The sequence below is a fragment of the Schistocerca piceifrons genome, chromosome 3 (assembly GCF_021461385.2).
Source record: "Schistocerca piceifrons isolate TAMUIC-IGC-003096 chromosome 3, iqSchPice1.1, whole genome shotgun sequence".
Taxonomy (NCBI): Eukaryota; Metazoa; Arthropoda; class Insecta; order Orthoptera; family Acrididae; genus Schistocerca; species Schistocerca piceifrons.
The window spans coordinates 323,501,815-323,521,047 of NC_060140.1; the positions used below are offsets into that span (position 1 = coordinate 323,501,815).

The 19,233-nt window shown below is 43.0% G+C and overlaps 1 protein-coding gene and 1 pseudogene across 1 annotated transcript in view; both read left to right on the forward strand.

Moving 5' to 3' along the window:
• LOC124788628 overlaps positions 1-19,233 on the forward strand; it is a 495,884-nt gene that overhangs the window by 88,187 nt on the left and 388,464 nt on the right. The gene's annotated exons all lie outside the window — the stretch shown is intronic.
• On the forward strand, positions 17,495-17,612 carry LOC124791160 (annotated as a pseudogene).

Sequence of the window (19,233 nt, forward strand, 5' to 3'; positions counted from 1 at the left end):
CCTAACTTCTACAAATTCGCCTTGCCGAGAGGGCCCAGCCCTGTTTGAAGCTCGCCAGTTCTGATGGAATTCAGGTCTGTCGTTATGTCGGTAGTTTACATAGTTTCTTGTTTGTCGGTCATGTGGTGGAGAATTTCTCCCTGAATCGTAACTCTGCGCCGAACTGTTGCGTCTGAAGTTATTCTGCCTCCCTTGATAATAATTGTTTTGGTTACCATATTGTCTATTTCTATGGTTATCTCTGTCATATTCATTTCTACGGAAATGCGATCTTTCTCTGTAACTATTACTACCCTGCCAACGGTTGTCATACGGGTGGTGTCTATTTTGGTCACGATTTGTGTGGTGAGAATAGCCTTGTCGTGTCAAATTATTACTTCTTTCATCGAGGAATTGCGACGGATGTGACCTGTAATTGTTGTGTTCCTGGTTTCGCGTTCCGCGATTGTCAGTGTCAATTTCTAGTTCTTGTAACAGTCCCTGAAAAGCTTCAATGTCGTCTTTGCAACGTCCTGCCAAAATAATATGTCGTAAATGTTCAGGCAGTTTGATTAAGCAAATGCGGATGAGTTCTGAGGGGCTGTATGGGTTTGAAAGATACTGATTCTTATGCAACATGTCTTCAAAATATTTCACAAGACTGGAGAATTCAGATTGTTCGAAATGTTTCATCATTATGATACCATGTTTTACTCGATCTTGTGTGACTTGAGACCAATATGCTGAGAGGAAGGCATGGTAAAACTCTCCTTCACTGTGGCAATCATGAATTACCGATCGCATTCTTACAGCTGGTTCATTCTCTAAGTAGCCACACATAAATTCTAATCTGTGTTCCAACGACCAGTTGGGAGGAAAACAATGAGAGAATTGATGGAGCCATGCTTGTGGATGAATGTCGTTGGCAGAATTCTTAAACGTTTTGAATTTACGTGTAGTAATGAACAGCTTATAGTCAAAATCATCGTGTCGGCGAGTAGCATCTCGGTCATAGTTACGTCGTTTCGGCGGTTCCATCTCAAAATTCGGCGTACTTTGCCAACTTCTTTCACAATTTCCGAAGTGCCCTGTGTTGTTATTTTGTGTCTGTTCCGTATTTGTATGTCCCTCTTCCCGTATTGGGGCGCGAGTGTCCTCTGAAATACGTAATTCTTGTACTACTTGTGCCAACTGATCTTGCACTTCCCGGATTTCTCTTTTGTACTGTGTATTGATTTGATTTTGATTTTGTTTGAATTTTCTAATTTGTTCATACTCTTCTGTGTCAGTGAAGGCTACAGGTGTTGTGTCATTCAGATCATCATCTACCTTTGTAGATAAGTTAGTGAACTGATCTGAAAGTTCGGCTACTTTATCCGATAGTGAAATCATTTCCTCTGTATGTTTTTCTGAACCAAGTTTCAGAGTGTCCATTTGTGTTGCAATCGTGTCTACTGTGACCTTTAAGTTTTCCTGAGTTTTTGCAAGTTGCGTAACCGAATCGGTAGATGCAACTGAGTCAATTTTAGCTTGCAAGGTGTTGTGATTTTCATGAAAAATAGTTTGCAGTTCTTTTATGGCTGCTTCATGATTCTGTAATGCATTTTCATGCCGCGAAAAAATAGGTTGGAAATGCTCACAAATTTGTGATTTTACATCATTACAGACTTTTTGACATTTCGATTCAATGTTATGTAACTCACTAGTTAAATCTTCACGTGTTTGTTCAAGTGTGGTGTCTAACTTTTGAAGATTTTGTTCCATTGTGTCTAACTTTTTGAGATTTTGTTCCACTGTGTCTAACTGTTGCTGTGTTTGTCTCTGGTGTTGTTCCATTGTGTCTAACTTTTCAAGCTTTTGCTGTGTTTGTCTCTGATTTTGTTCCATTTGTTGCATTAATTGCAATAATAATGTATTAGTGTCTGGAATCTGTTTCTCTACGCTTTTCGGCAGTGCATTTGCACCGACAACATTCACATTTTGACAAGCAGAAAATGTGTCTTGACTTATTTGAGAAAACGGTGATGACCCAAAACCTGAATCTACAGTATTTGCGAAATTGTGTCCTGTCATTTCGGATTCCTGAGGCGAGCTGTTGCCGACCGATCGATCGATAATGCTTCCCTCTTCACTAATTGTTTCACTGTCCACGCCATTGTTTGCCGCCCGCTCCATTTCCCTATGCACAATTACCAAATTACTACTTTGAACATCAGTTAATTCATTACTCGGTGGCGCTAACACACTGCTCTCATTTTCACTGTCATTTCTCAGTTTACTTTGGAGCCTAGTATTACGTTTTTCACACGCCATTATTGTCACAGTATTTCACACGACAACACAGAAAAACACAATTTGAAGAGCAAAAATAAGAGAACACATTAACATAGCACTGAAAATAATATCTAGTTAATTACAGCTGCGAAATACTTGGTGCAAATCTATATACATGCCACAACTGTTTTACTGTACAACAATGAAAGGCTACAACTACAAAGGAGATTCTCTCTACAATTACGCGCTAGCAATAAACAAAAGCTACACTAAATACACAAACTACAAGAAAAATCAGAAGATTCCAGTGAGGTATCCTAGGCTAAGGGTCGACATATGAAACGTCCCCTTAGAACTATTTATACTTGACTGTGCTTAACCTGACACACAATACTTTGTTAGCGCAACGCAATCTGACTTTCAAAATTCCCTACAAAAGAATGGCCCTGACTAACATTAAACTATACCTTTCACAAATCACTTACCTCACAAAAATCTTCGCTGCTCAAGCTACTGCAATACAGCGAGCGCCACTACTGCCAGCTAAATAAAAGATTCAAACTATGGAAGGCACTAACTACTGATAGGGATAGTTAGCAAATGAAAGATATTAATAGAGAACGAACAATGTATTTACCTTGATATCATCACAAGTCATAATATATATATCAGTTCATGACAAATTACAAATCTCCGCCATCTCTCTCCCCACATCCACCACTGCTGGCGGCTCACCTCCAACTGCGCAACGCTACGCGCTGTTCACAGCCAGCTGCCTAACACTACAATGGCGAGTATTACAACAATGCAAAGCAGCCACAGACTGCACACAGCACAGCCAGTGATTTTCATATTGAGCGCTACGTAACGTTGCCAATAAGAAAACATAAACAGCCTACTTACATAGAGAAAACATAAACAGCCTACTTACAACTGGTGTAAAAACTACCGAATTATCAATTTCATATGTCACGGTTGCAAAATACTAACACGAATTCTTTAAAGAAGAACGGAAAAGCTGCTTGAAGCCGACCCCGGAGAAAATCAGTTTGGATTCGGGAAAAATGTTGGAACACGCAAGGCAACGTTGACCATACGACCTCTCACAGAAGGTACGTTAATGAAAGGCAAACATACGTTTATAGCATTTATAGACTTAGAGAAAGCTTTTGACAATGCTGACTGGAATAATCTCTTTCAAATTCTGATGGTACCAGAGGTAAAACACAGGGAGTGATAGGCTATGTAGAACTTGTACACGAACCAAACAGCAGTCATAGGAGTTGCATGGCATGAAAGGGGAGCAGTGGTTGAGAGGGGACTGAGACCAGTTTGTGGCCTATCCCCGATGTTATTCAATCTGTATATTGAGCAAGCAGTAAAGGAAGCAAAAGAAAAAATTGGAGTTGGAATTCAAGTCCAGGGAGAAGAAATAAAAACCTTAATGTTCGCCGATGACATGGTAATTCTGTCAGAGTGTGCAAAGGACTTGGAAGAACAGCTGAACGGAAAAGACAGTGTCTTAAAAGGAGGATATAAGATGAACGTTAATAAAAGCAAAACGAGGATAATGGAATGTGGTGGAATTAAATCTGGTGATGCTGAGGAACTTGATTAGGGAATGAGTTTTGCTATTTGGGAAGCAAAATAACTGATGATCGTCGAAGTAGGGAGGATATAAAATGCAGACTGGTAGTGGAAAGAAAAGCGTTTCTGAAGGAGAAATTTGTTAATGTCGAGTATAGTGCCAGGAAGTCCTTTCTGGAAGTATTTGTCTGGAGTGTAGTCATGTGTGGAAGTGAAACATGGACGATAAATAGTTTAGACAAGAAGAGAATAGAAGCTTTTGAAATGTGGTGCTACAAAAGAATGCTGAAGATTAGATGTAACAAATGAGGAGGTACTGATAGAACTGGGGAGAAAAGAAAGGAAGGGATCGGTTGGTAGGACACATTCTAGACATCAAGGGATCACCAATTTAGTGTTGAAGGGAAGCGTGTGTGATACAAATTGTAGAGGAAGACCAAGAGATGAATACAGTAAGCTTATTCAGGGGGATGTAGGTTGCAGTGGTTACTCGGATATGAAGAGGCTTGCACGGGATAAAGCCGCAGGGAGAGCTGCGTCAAACCAGGTTTCGGATTGAACAACAACAACAACAACTCTAAGTATTGACCCCACGCTTAGCTTACATTTATCGCGAGTCTCTCACCCTGTGAAAAGTCACAAGCGAACGGAGGAAACCGCAGGTGACTCCTGTACATAAATAGGGTAGAAGAGCGGACCCACTAAATTACAGACCAACATGATTAACATCAGTTTGCTGAAGAATCGTTGAACATATTCTCAGTTCGATTATAGTAAGTTTATCATCGGTCGAGGAGCTTATATCCGTGAATCAGAACGGTTCTAAAAACCATCGCTCGTGCGAAACTCAGCTTGCTCCTTTGTCACATGATATACTACGAACTACGGATGTAGGGCAACAGACATATTTCATATTTCTAGATTTCCGGAAAGCATTTTGGCTCGAAGTGTTCTTAAGTAAGAAAAATCATTATGTTGTCCTTGACGGCGAGTGTTCATCAGAGATAGGGGTATCATCAGGAGTTTGATAGGACCGCTATTATTTTCTGTGTACATAAATGGTCTGGCGGAAAGTGTGGCCAGCAATCTACGGTTGTTTGCAGATGACGCTGTCGTGTACGGTAAGGTGTCGAAGTTAAATGACTGTAGGAGGATGCGAGATGACTTATAAAAAATTTCTTGTTGGTGTGATGAATAGCAGCTAGAGCTAAATGCAGAAACATGAAGTTAATGCGGATGAGTAGTAAAAACAAATCCGTACTGTTCGGATGCTGCATTAGCAGTGTCCTCCTTGACACAGGCACGTTATTTAAAAATCTGAGCGAAAAGTTGCAAAACGATATGAAACGGAAGGAACATATGAGTATTGTGGCATGGAAGGCGAATGGTTGACTTCGGTTAAGTGGGAGAATTTTTAGAAAAGTGTGGTTCAAGTGCAAAGGACACTGCGTACAGGACGCTAGTGCTACCTATTCTTGAATACGGTTCGAGTGTTTGGGATCCGCACCAGGTCAGTTTAAGGTAAGACATCGATGCGTTTCAGAGGTGGGCTGCTAGATTTGTTACCGGTAGATTTGAACAACAAGCAAGTATCACTGTGATGCATCGAGAACTCAAACAGAAACCCCTGGAGGGAAGGTGACATTCTTCTCGAGAAAAAAATATTGAGAAAATTTATAGAACCGACATCTGAAATTGACTGCAGAACGATTCTGCTGCCACCCACATACATTTCGCCTAAGGGTCACGGAGATAAGATACGAGACATTTGGGCTCATACGGAGGCAAAAGATAATTGTTTTTCCCTCGCTCTATGCGCGATGTAACAGGAAAAGAAATGACTAGCAGTAGTAGAGGGTATCCTCCGGCATGCACCGTACGCTGACTTGCGCAGCGTGTCTGTAGATGTAGATGTCAAGAGAATATCGTGGATCAGTCTAGTGGGAAAAGTAAAGAGAATAGACCGAAAACCGAAATATTAAGCTCCTCGGCTAAAAAGGGTTTCAAACATGTGCTCATTAAAACTTTATTCTTTATTATTGATTGAGAGCGTCTCTCTCTCTCTCTCTCTCTCTCTCTCTCTCTCCTTACACACACACACACACACACACACAAACAAACACGCCCAAAATATTGAACTAAGAATTTCCAGTATCGAGAAACAGCTGAGATTGCAAACGGCCCAACAGGCCGTGACAGAGTGTCTATTACATTTTACGTTGAAAGCACTGCGTAAGTTGACCATTTCCTGTTTCATATGTGAATGCAGACTTCCTCCGCGTATAATACTGACGAGAAGCTCTCGGGATTTCAGTCGGGTCGCGGTGTTTTAGCATTGGCACCCGACCGGAAATTCGAGAGCTTGCATCAGTTTCTTATTTAACGTTTATCGAGCAATTATACAACAAGCGGTCTCACGTACCTGGGAAGGAAAGCAGGTCTCGCCTGTTTTGAAAGAAGTTAAAAGAATTAAACTAATATCCGTTACATGTGGCTGTTGAAGGGTATAACATACAGGGTAATTTTGCTGCCCTAATGGGTTTTAAGCAACCCGCAATGCTTTCAAATACTAAGCGTAAAATATTCATTTTCTCCCGCTCGCTATGAGCAAGCTATTAGTCCTACAGAAATCTAAATAGGAACTTTCTGTAGAAAATTTCATGTACTTAAATTTTGTATTGTGATACGTTTTCGCTAGACGCTATAGTTGTCGAATTGTACAAGAAAATCGTACAAAAGTAACCTTCAAACGCGTTTTTCTTGAATAACTCAGAAACCGTGACCTCTAGAGGAAATGTGTCTCAGTACAAGAGTTAACTAAATTAAATTTCCTACAGAAAAGTTGTAGTGTTGGCAGAAGCGCCAACACTGTGTTGCTAGAGGAGGCCGAAATGCAGGCGTTTAATTACACGCTGACTGGCGTGAGGTCTGGAACAGGACAATATCTTGAGAATTGCAAATAAAGTACGTAGATGATGTAATACTTAACTTTAATCCATAATTGTAGAACATCGCTCTTGATGATACATGTTTCACATAATAAATATCAATTGAATACGGCGCCTTGCTAGGTCGTAGCAAATGACGTAGCTGAAGGCTATGCTAACTATCGTCTCGGCAAATGAGAGCGTAATTTGTCAGTGAACCATCGCTAGCAAAGTCGGCTGTACAACTGGGGCGAGTGCTAGTACGTCTCTCTAGACCTGCCGTGTGGTGGCGCTCGGTCTGCGATCACTGACAGTGGCGACACGCGGGTCCGGCGTATACTAATGGACCGCGGCCGATTTAAAGGCTACCACCTAGCAAGTGTGGTGTCTGGCGGTGACACCACAAAAGTCCTGTTCAGTTTTTATGTAGAAGCAATAGTATGCGCATAGTGAGTGAGAATTTGAAAATCTCGCGCGTGGGTTTTGAAGGTGTTGCAGATTGCATTAAACTCTTAAAAAATGGTTCAAATGGCTCTGAGCACTATGGGACTTAACTTCTGAGGTCATCAGTTCCCTAGAACTTAGAACTACTTAAACCTAACTAACCTAAGGACATCACACACATCCATGCCCGAGGCAGGATTCGAACCTGCGACCGTAGCGGTCACGCGGTTCCAGACTGCAGCGCCTAGAACCACTTGGCCACCCTGGCCGGCATTTTAAACTCTTAGATAGGGGCAGTTGAATCACACAGTACATATCATGATATTCCTCAAGGAGAAGAGGAAAAAAATATCTCAGAGAATGAGAACATGTACAGGAGAAACTAGTTGTGGGAAACAGCTCAACTTTACCACACACGGTAGTACACACGGTAATGACTGTATACTGCTACATGTACACCCTCATTCCTCTAGATATTTAGCAGTTTATAGGTTCTCCTGTACTGAGATAGAATATGATGTAAAAAGGTTAATACTTATGATTAAAAAATTCGTATTTTGCAAGTTAATGAGCTTTATTTGTGTTATACGTTTAGAATGACCATGAAAATAAGACATGTGATGTTCAAAGGCTCTTTTAATAATCCACCATTTTACTTAAAACAGAACTACGAAACTGGTGTTCTGTCTAAGTCCTCTCCCTAGAAATGCTGAGAACATGTTTTGCTATGTTTGGTCGCTTTCAGATCTTTCCTTCTCACAAGTTTCATCTAGAGAGCTTTTCGAATTGGATTGTTAGAAAATCTTAAGTAAACTAACTAAAACCACTACATTAGAAGTAAACAGCGTAACCAAAATTAACATACACTCATGTTCATAAATTAAGGATAATGCCGATACATGATGAAACAACGCTCAGGTTGGCGGTTTGCGGGTTTAAATCACCTCGGGGTATGACCATGCGGTGCATTTGACCTGCGGTCGTCGCACGGTGGCGCTGGCAGCAGTTCACACACGCAGAGGTGTGTTGGTGCACGTCAGAGTATGGTGCAGCGAGTAAGTGCGAAGACGTTTTTTAGAGGCGCTGATAGTGAATGTGTATTGCAAATGGCTCAAAGAACACATATTGATGACTTTAGGAGGGATAGAATACTAGGGCGACTGGAGGCTGGTCAAACACAGCAGGTCGAAGCACCGGACTTCCGTGTGCCACAAAGTGTGATCTCAAGATTATCGAAATGATTCCAGCAGACAGGAAACGTGTCCAGGCGCTACAGTACGGGACGTTCACAGTGTACAACACCACAAGAAGACCGATATGTCACCATCAGTGCCCGCAGACGGTCACCGAGTACTGCAGGTAGCCTTGCTCTGGACATTACTGCATCCACTTCAACAGTTGTCTCCAGACACACAGTCTACAGATGACTGATCAGACATGGTTTTTTCGCCTAGAGACCTGCAAGGTGGATTCCACCGACCACTGGTCACAGGAGAGCTCGTAAAGCCTGCGGAGTGAAAATTTCATTTTGGATTTCTAACCTAGCTTTAATTGACTCCAAAACTGGTTTCAAAATACAGGGTTGGCATTTCAACTATTTTGTCCATTTCTAAAGTGTTGACCTACAGTTCTTCCTTCTCAGATACTTTTATGGGACAAAGCTCTCAAAGTAAGATCATTTGCAATGTCCTCTGAGCTCCACTTTACTTGCTTTCTCTTCTTTAACAAACAGCGAATTTGTCCTGGTGTGAATCACCGAGAAAGTGTAGTTCTTGCATCCGAACACACACATTTATGCTTCTTAATGTGAGACACATTACGTTTTATAGATGCAACCTGTTTAACTTTTTTCATGGACTTAATTTTTTTGTTCCGTAGAGCATTTTTAATCCTCAAACTTATCAATTCTTTCTTTACTTTTTGAATGTCTTGGTTCTTAAGTGAAATTACCGGATCAGTACAAAAGTCTGTGTTGTTAGATTGCTCCAGCTTACTTTTCTTCGGAGACAGAATTTTCAACGTTGAGAGAGCTCCTTTATTTTTTATTTATTTATTTGTTTTTACGTTCTAACATCATGACTCTCTCTCTCTCTCTCTCTCTCTCTCTTACAACGCTATCAGTAACATTTGAGGTGCTAGGACCTGCAGTTTAAAATTTATTTCCGTGCTAATTTGATATTTTTTGAGACGGAACAGTAATTTCCATGTAGGTAGATCCACCAATTCATTCTGCATGTCTAGTTTGTAATCACTTCCACAAAAAGTTCAGAACAAATTCTTGCACTATTAACATTAATTTTGTCCTCTCGCTTACAACGAACAATCCACTTACGCTATAGTTCAATATTTTTTTGGAAAACGATACTAAATTACGCCTTCAGCTTTACGGCCGCTATTGCTACATTCAGCAACTGCACAATACGACGTATTTCTTAACAACTGAACACTCGGCAGGCCAAGAAATACACATAAACGATCATGAACTCACGTTTACGCCACAGTAAAATGCTGAGTGACACTATTGTAACATAATCAGCGATAGTTGCAGTTCTGCACGGCAAGCAAAAATCCGGGACGTCGATTTTACAGCCCATGCACAGCGCGCGATTCTATACGGCGGGCACCGAACGAGGTGGCGCAGTGGTTAACACACTCGACTCGCATTCGGGAGGACGACAGTTCAAGCCCGCGTTCGGCTATCCTGATTCGGGCTTACCGTGATTTGCCTAAATCACTTCAGCTAATGCCGGGATGGCTCCCTTGAAAAAGAAAACGCCAGTTTCCTTCCCCATCCTTCCCGAGTCCAATGGGACCAAACAGTGAGGTCATCGGTCCCATCGGATTCGGGAAGGATGGGGAAGGAAACCGGCGGTGTCCTTTCAAGGGAGCCATCCCGATGGGACCAATGACCCCGCTGTTTGGTCCCCTCTTCCAAACCAACCGATCAGCGGCGGGCAAAGGCCCAAGATGTCGGTTTAAGACCATCCTGCGCCTTACAACCTACAGAAATTTTCCATTCTATTAGATTTTAAACTTTGCGATAAAGTGCTTGCCTGCGAGCATTGGTTAAGCTTTTCTAGGCAGGGCTGGTTTAAGGCCCAAGTCACATAAGCTGCCGCTTGGGACCAAAGCAACATGTAGACAGTCTATAGAGCGTGTTGTGTTAGAACAGCGCTATTTGGGCGAGCGCTGTCCAGTTGGAAAACACCCCCTGAAATGCTGTTCGAATCACCAGACGTACATATTTGCATTCTTAGTGCGTGGTATAACCACGAGAGCACTCCTGCTGTCATACGAAATCACATCCCAAAGCATAACTCCAGGTATGGGACCAGTGTGTGTAGCACGCTCTCAACCGGTGTCCTTATAACCAACACACAGGCCGCCACTGGCACCGAGACAACAACAGCTTACATCAGGAAACACAACAGACTCCCACACTGCCCTCTAATGAGCACTCGCTTGGCATCATTGAAATCGGCCGTGGTTTGGGGTCAAGGGAATACACGCTACAGGAGCTGATATCGAAGCAATCTATTTGTAACAGTTCGTTGTGTCACTATGGCGCCAACGGTAGCTCAGATTGCCACTGCAGAAGCAGTGTTTTGCGCCAGAGCCACACGCCGAACATGATGATCTTGCTTCTCGGTCTACCCGTGCTCACTTTAATGTGCAAAATTTATCGAGGAGCTCTGTCACCCGCCAGGGTAGCCGAGAGCGCTAACGCGCTGCTTCCTGGACTCGGGTAGACGCGCCGGTCGCGTATCGAATCCGCCCGGCGGATTAACGACGAGGGCTGATGTGCTGGCCAACCTGGATGTGGTTTTTAGGCGGTTTTCCACGTCCCGCCAGGTGAATACCGGGCTGGTCCCCATGTCCCGCCTCAGTTGCACGGCTCGCAGAACACATTCGCACTATTCCATGGATTACACTGGATGCAGACAGTTGGTGTACACTAATTCCGTCCCGGGGGGTACAGGGTGGTGGCAGGAAGGGCATCTGGCCACCCCTTAAACATTAACATGCCAAATCCGATTAAAGATGGCTGACCCTGCTTAACTGCGGGACAAGGCTCAAGCGATAGATAGATAAAAAGAATCGAGAAGCTCTGTCGTCTCACATCCGCTAGAGATGCCCATGTCTTTTCAAGAACTGTGTGTTTGGTATGAAGTCATCATACCTGGCGTTTGTAATGTGTCCAAGCTAATGCTCGGTACACAATCAATTTGGCGCATAGTGTCAGATCATTATTCATGAACACATTCAAAGACAAAATGGACAGCACATACTCTGTTCCCCATGTCCAATTCCGGTGAGCAGCTGATAATATACTTCCTAGACAGAGGAAGTGATCTATTTGTTCCAACGGTGGCTAGAAAGAGAGATACTGGAATCCAAAAAGGCAACTCCAGGAGCCGGTTGTGGGAGTGCCTTTGTTTTTATGATGTTGACATTCAGGCCAAGCCGTGGATATGCACTACTGCAACAAGTTACAGATATTTGCAGCTCTTCGGGTGTATGAACTGGAGATGCATGGTCTGCAGCATATTGCAGTTCAGTTACCTGGATGAGACCTGTGCACTGAATACTACGTTTAGTTCCCTTTTTCTGATGTCTCATATTTGCGCCCTAACACGATCCTACTGAAACGGCGAATTCATTGGTTATTTTCCAAAGAGGCTATGATTCCAGTGAAGATGTTAACAGTTGTATGTAACATTAAGTCTGTACCTTCAGGTCCTTCTGCCCTTTTTTGGATCAAATCGCCGACAAAATCCTGCTTCGACGATCTCAGATTTTTCAGGCAATGTACTTATTCATTTAGGAATATAGAGGACGAAATAGGATGATGCAACCAACTCCAGCACTCTTGAGCTAATGTCGTTGTCGAATGGAAGGAAAGGTCTGACTGTAGAAACATGTTTCTCCGTATCACGGTTCTGCAAGAGATTGGTTTCGAAAAAGAAATTGAGACACTGCGACAAGATATGGTAAATATCTTGCCCTATAGAATTCCAAACTGGTCTTTCTTGTAGTCTGGAGCCAAACAACCTACGTTTCCCCATTATGCACTACACTCACTCATTGATAAATCGAGTTGTAATCACACATCGGATCTCTGTTATCATTTGATTTGATATCTCCTCCCAAAGCACACACACGTGCCAGAACGGTTATGATGTGTGTTAGAAAAACTTTTCGACGAAGCTATCAGCTTTGCTCGTCTCCTGTAGTATACAGGGTGAGTCACGTTAGACATAACATCATTTACATCGTGAACGGTTACACATGTCGAAACGCGGATTTCGGCAAATGTTAGGGTGTCGAGCGGCACGCACTGTTTTGTTTGGTTAATGTTTCTAGCTCTGATTTTAACGGAGATATTGAAACAAGTACACTTTTTTAAGTGGAACAGTATAATTTTTATAACCGCATTCGATAGCTCTTGAGAAGACAGTTACATTGACATAGTACCTGTTAATTTTGCCGTCAAAACCTGTTTTAAAAAAATTCGAGAAATGTCCTAGAACCTGAGAGCACGATGGCCTGAATCGGGATTAGCGGGGCAAACACCTCCAACCAGAGCTCTCGCGCTACACTTGTCAAAATGTCAACACATTTATCTGTTTTCTTGTCTGCACTGCAGATCGCTCATTTCTGCTTCAACATTCGTTGCGTGTAGACGTGTACACCAATGAGTAGAATTTGGATATACTCCTTTTATTTGGTGAATGTAAAAGAAATGCCATAAAAACAGTACAGCGGTATGGGGCTACTATCCAGATCGCCAATATCTGATGTTTCAGGCAATTGCACAAATTATTCGAATTATTAAGACAGGTAACTTGAACGTCAAAAAGAGAACAAGAAAGAGAACACGAGTAAGCTGTTCTGACTACTACGCTAATGTTTCCGTACAGCGGTGCGGTACATATTGCCGAGAGTGTGGTATCAGCCAGACGAGTATCATTCGGATCCTGCATCGACAGAATTTCCATCCCTGTCATCTGTCTCTACATCAGGCACTCGACGACCGTTATTTCGAACGTCATACAGAATTTTGTCGGTTTGCGCTACAGCAAATGAGAGACGAACCTACGTTTCTCTAACGTGTGTTCTTTACCAGTGAAACAACGTTTACTAACTACGCTAATGTACATTTGCATAACACGCACTACCGGGCAGCCGGAAATCCACACTGGCTTCGTCAGGTGCGACATCAACGGGCATGGAGCGTAAACGTATGGAGCTGCATCATAGGAAGTACATGTGGAACCTTCCTTCATCTCGGACGTTCTAAATGGCCATTCGTACGCACACGTTCTGACGAACATTTCCGATTCTTCTCTAAGAGGTACCACGGGATATTCGACAGTATGTGTGGCTGCAACACGACGGTTGTCCAGCTAAATCGTCCCATGTTGCAACCCAAATACTGAGCGAGAGCTTTACTGAACGTCGGATAGAACGAAATTCTGTTGTCGAATGGCCTGTAAAATGTCCCGATTTGACTTCTCTGGATTTGTTTCTTTGGGGAGCACTCAAAGATGCAGTCTGTGACGAAGCCCCAACTACGCCAGACGGTATGTGTCGTCGAATAGCCAGTGCGTGCTCTGCTGCATCATCCAATGTAATCACATCTGTTCTCGTTCTTTCGGACGGCGATTGCAAATGTCCCTTTCAGTCCATAATCAGCAGTTTGAGCACTTGCTTAAGTAAAGGATAAAGGTATTTGTTTAGAAGACAGAATATATGTTACATGATTTGGGTGGTTGCCAAATCATTGTCAGTAAATTGTTCGTTTCTCTTATATATGTACCAAACTGCACTGCAATGTCAAGCAAGCCGACAGCACGTATTGCATTGTTATTACGCGCTTATGTTCAGCATGAAACGACGTTTCGTTAAGAAGAATATTTATTTCGGGTTGTACAGGTGGTCACCAAAGTATTTTTAATAAAATGTTTAGTTCAACGAATGTACCACATATGATATAATTTACAGCAGTGTTGCCCAACAGCATGTATTTTACCTCTATGAAGTGAACAGCCACGTACAGGAAAAGATAGATCAAATCTTCCTTCTAGGATTTAGATATGTACTACAATTGCTTTTTGCAGCGTATAATAACCCTTTATTTTTGAAGAATGAACAGTTGATTTCTTTGTTTCAGCTCACGTAAATCTGGAAGGATACACAAATGTGAAATAGTTTTGCTAGATCCTTTATGAGGTGCTAAATGCTAGCCTATGTCGTATTTCTATATACAACATTCGTAGGTGAAGCTAGATTTACGTCGTAGGTTTATTCAAGGGGAAATAAAGCTTTATTCTCGTAGCGCAGGCGTACCTTATGGTATACAACTATTCAGCCTGGTCCGAGACGCCTGCCTGACAGTATTTGCACCGCAGATGCCGTTTCCGGCCACCATGCTCTCAAATTCAAGGACATTTCTCGATTTTTTTTACAATAGGTTTCAACGTGTACATTAAAAAACGCTATATCACTGTAAATGTTTTTCAAAGAGCTATCGAATGTAAGTATAAAAAGCATACTGATCCATTTAAAAAACCTACTTATTTCAATTTGTTGATACCAGCGCTAAAAACATTAACAAAAAAAAACATACGTGCCCCTCGGCGCCCTAACATTTGACGAAAACCGCATTTTGATATCTGTAACCGTTCACGAAATAAAGGGTGTGTTACATCTTACGTGACTCACCCTGTATATTGGAAATCATTTCTGTGATTGCATGAGAGCACATAGCACTTTTACAAGGGCCTCACTGGTAGTATCCACGAAATAATTAAATTTCATAGCTCTTTATACTTCGTATTTTTAAATATTCAAGAGGTTTCTGACGCAAATCTTAACAAAATCTGCACTCACAGCCCCTAGCATTTATTCAGCCTCAGTTGGTGAAACGATAGAGAGTCTAGATGTGGGAGTGATAAGACTCTGAGCATAGAAGACTTGAAGATTCCGCACTTCTATTATTATTATTTCAAATTTTTACGTATGTGAATTCTCAGACATTTAAGAACTTAGCCCAGAGGCCCTCAGCACAACTATTTAAAAACTCCTTTGACAACGAAAGTTAAGGAATTCGGAAACATTTTACAAAATGCAAATTTAAAAGACAATAATCAAAACCAGAAAGAAGAAAAGGAGAGGGGAACCTGAAGGTATAGACCTAAAGCCACCTCGTACTTCTGTCGAATTATTTCTCTTCAGTGAAATCATGTCCTTGGAAAAGTAACCTAAAAGAACGCATTTTGAGTAAGACCATCTTAAACTACAAATGTTGTATATTTATGTGAAAAAGGTATATTTTTGAAAATTTCCCTTGACATACAATTTACGTGCTTTGTTCATAATTTATTCCTCACGAAGTAGTAGTCCTTCGTGATTTATAGTTACTGTCAATAATTAAAGTTCCGTTCCACATTAATTTTTTTTCTTCTTTTGACGGTAATATGTATTGCCTGCGTTTATCGTAAATTAACGCTATCGTCTAATTTATTGGCGTACTTAACCTTAAAAACGTTCAAGAGAAAAAGTAAATTTGATAATAAGTTTTTCTGTTATATTAACAAATATTTCGTTTTGGCTGTTCATCGCTTCAGTTCTTAAAGGAAACAGACAATACTTGTAGCACATCAGGCTCATAAATTATAACAGAGTCAGCACGCTTAGTTTAAAGTTATTTGTCTACTGTAAAACATTGCACCAGTCACAATGCAACCCCATTGCGTATGCTGTTTTCAGGCACAGGATGAGTTAGTTACTATTCGTAAGCAGCTGGAAATCGCCATGACTACTGTCAAGTTGCTCTGAATGGATGTGTTGGAAGGGCTACCCAGGGTCATTTAGCAGAGGTATCTCAAGTACTGTCTTCTCCTATGGCTACTGACTCCTCTGCAGGAAGTACAGGATATATCAATACTCGTCCACAGGACTTGTGAGTGGTGTATCAGCGTTTGGTGTATGCTCCATGTTCAGGGGTGACAGGGATCAGGCACAACTCACACTGTTACACCCAACACCCTAACCAACCAGTCTGAGGTCCTGCTCTACACTGAATCTGAAACTGAGCAAGTGAGAGCCACCTAGGTTTTTGGGGAACATGCTGTGTCTCGTGTAGTAGCGAGGAACGACGGTTCAGGTGTGCGACGAATAATGGTACCCCTTACGGAAATGGCACCATGGGATGAAAAGGAACATCAGGTGTACTCAGTGCGTATACCAGGGGCCTCATTCAGCATCTTGAGGAGGCTGTTCCGACGGCAACAGGGGAATGGGGTGCAATCAACTGCATATTGTGTAGCTTGTTTGGACAAACGATGTCTGTCGCCTGAGCACCGAGGTCATACTTGGATCATTCCATCGACCAGCAGAGGAAGTCGGGCATACTAGCCTCGTTGAAGGTGTTTCAACAAAGCTCACAATTTGCACCATTTTCCCACATCTGATTGATGTTCTTGTCATAGGTAAAGGCTGTTAGTGTGGAGCTAACGTTAGTGTCTGAAAGCTCAAGTACAAGGTAGAGACTGAAATTGAGAGTAGAAAAGCAAACGCTGAAATGCTTAACTCCTTATTCAAATGTCTCATTTAGAAAGAAATGCCCTGGAGTATTTCCCGAAATTACACTGGTGTACAAAACTTCAAGAAGAAGGTAAGTTTAGAATGATGTGTCAGTAACATAGCTCGATGAAGTTTTGACCAGACAAAGAAAGAACTATTAGTACAGGCGACTGAAAGAAATACGCAATTGCACGAACAGAAATGACACTTTGATTCAAAGACAATAATTATACTTAAGTCACTGCGATCCATAATGGTCCTCTGAATATTAAAAGAGCGGGAGATAGTTTTCACTAGGATGTGTGATCACAACGGACGGTAGTAAATCCTCTGGAACATGCTCGCAGACCTGCCACACCGTTAATAAGAAGTTCATTCGCCCACCAGCAAGGTTGACAACTTCTGGATGGACCTTGGTTTATGTGGACATGCTGGAATACGTCTCCCCAACGTATCCCACATGTGCGCGATGAGATTTAATTCGGGGGAACGGGCAGGACAGTCAGTTCCAAGAGCCCCTCTACCTGCGCTGTTCAATGGGATCGCGCATTGTCATCCACAAAAATGAAGTCAGCACCCAGTGCACCACTGAAAAGACGCACATGGAGGGGTGGGGGTGGGGAGAACAGTGCCACAGTAACGTTGACTGTGGTATCGTGTTAACAAAGATTTGGAGCGCTTCATGCTTCCTCTCATGCAACGGCCTTGCCGCAGTGGATGCACCGGTTTCCGTGAGATCACCGAAGTTAAGCGCTGTCGGGCGTGGCCGGCACTTGGATGGGTGACCATCCGGGCCGCCATGCGCTGTTGCCATTTTTCGGGGTGCACTCAGCATTGTGATGCCAACTGAGGAGCTACTCGACCTAATAGTAGCGGCTCCGGTCAAAGAAAACCATCAAAACGACTGGGAGAGCGGTGTGCTGACCACACGCCCCTCCTATCTGCATCCTCAACTGAGGATGACACGGTGGTCGGATGGTCCCGATGGGTCCACTTGTGGCCTAAAGACGGAGTGATGCTTCCTCGCACCACAACACGTGGACCACCAAAACGATCATGTTCGACAATGACCATGGTTGCATCAGTAGTTCCCCCAACTTAAATCCCACCGAGCACGTGTGGGATGCGTGGTGAGACGTATTGCAGCACGTACACATAAACGAGCAACCATCCAGTAGCTGTCAAACAACGCCCTACAGTAGGAACTCCTTATCAACCTTGTGACCAGCATGGGAGAACATCGCAGAGCATGCGCTGCCGTGCCTGGCGATCACAAACACTATTAAGAACCATGTCCAGGGGACCATCATGGAAGGTGGTGACTTCAGTGTAATTATTCTCTTTGAATAGAAAAGTCATTTCTGTTCGTCTCATTGTGTATTTCTTTCAGTTTCCTTCGTTCTCACTGCGTACTTCTTTCAGTTACTTCCTGTACTATGCTGTAGTAGTTATTTCCATGTAAAACACTGAAACGCTTAAAATACACACAGCAAAAAAAGTTTTGCATACCCCAGTTCCCAGAAATTCTGAAGACAGACATAGACTATGAATATTGCATCATACACATTTCCTTTGACTGTTCAAAGATGTCACTAAACCTGCCCAAAGATGTAAACAACCATGCATGAGCAGCGCCTATTAGACAGAGGTGGTCCGACAGGCGGTCAGTTCCAGTCATTCCACCACGGAGGAGGTACACGGCTCGTGTTGTCTGTAATTCAGCCGTGCCTAGACGGTCAATACCGCTGTTCGATCGCGACCGCATTGTCACTTTGTGCCAGGAAGGGCTGTCAACAAGGGAAGTGTCCAGGCGTCTCGGAATGAACCAAAGCAATGTTGTTCTGACATGGAAGAGATACAGAGAGACAGGAACGGTCGATGACATGCCTCGCGCAGGCCGCCCAAGGGCTACTACTGCAGTGGATGACCGCTACCTACGGATTATAACTCGGAGGAACCCTGACAGCAACGCCACCCGGTTGAATAATGCTTGTCGTGCAGCTACAGGACGTCGTGTTTCGACTCATACTGTGCGCAACAGGCTACATGATGCGCAACTTCACTCTCGACGTCCATGGCGAGGTCCATCTTTGCAACCACAGCACCATACAGCGCGGTACAGATAGCCTCAACAGCATGCCGAATGGACCGCTCAATATTGGCATCACGTTCTCTTCACCGATGAGTGTCGCATATGCCATCAACCAGACAATCGTCAGAGACGTGTTTGGAGGCAACCCGGTCAGGCTGAACATCTTAGACACACTGCCCAGTGAGTGCAGCAGGGTGAAGGTTCCCAGCTGTTATGGGTGGCATTATGTGGGGCCGACGTACGCCGCTGGTGGTCATGGAAGGCGCAGTAACGGCTGTACGATACGTGAATGCCATCCTCCAACCGATTGTGCAACCATATCGGCAGCATGTTGGCGAGGCA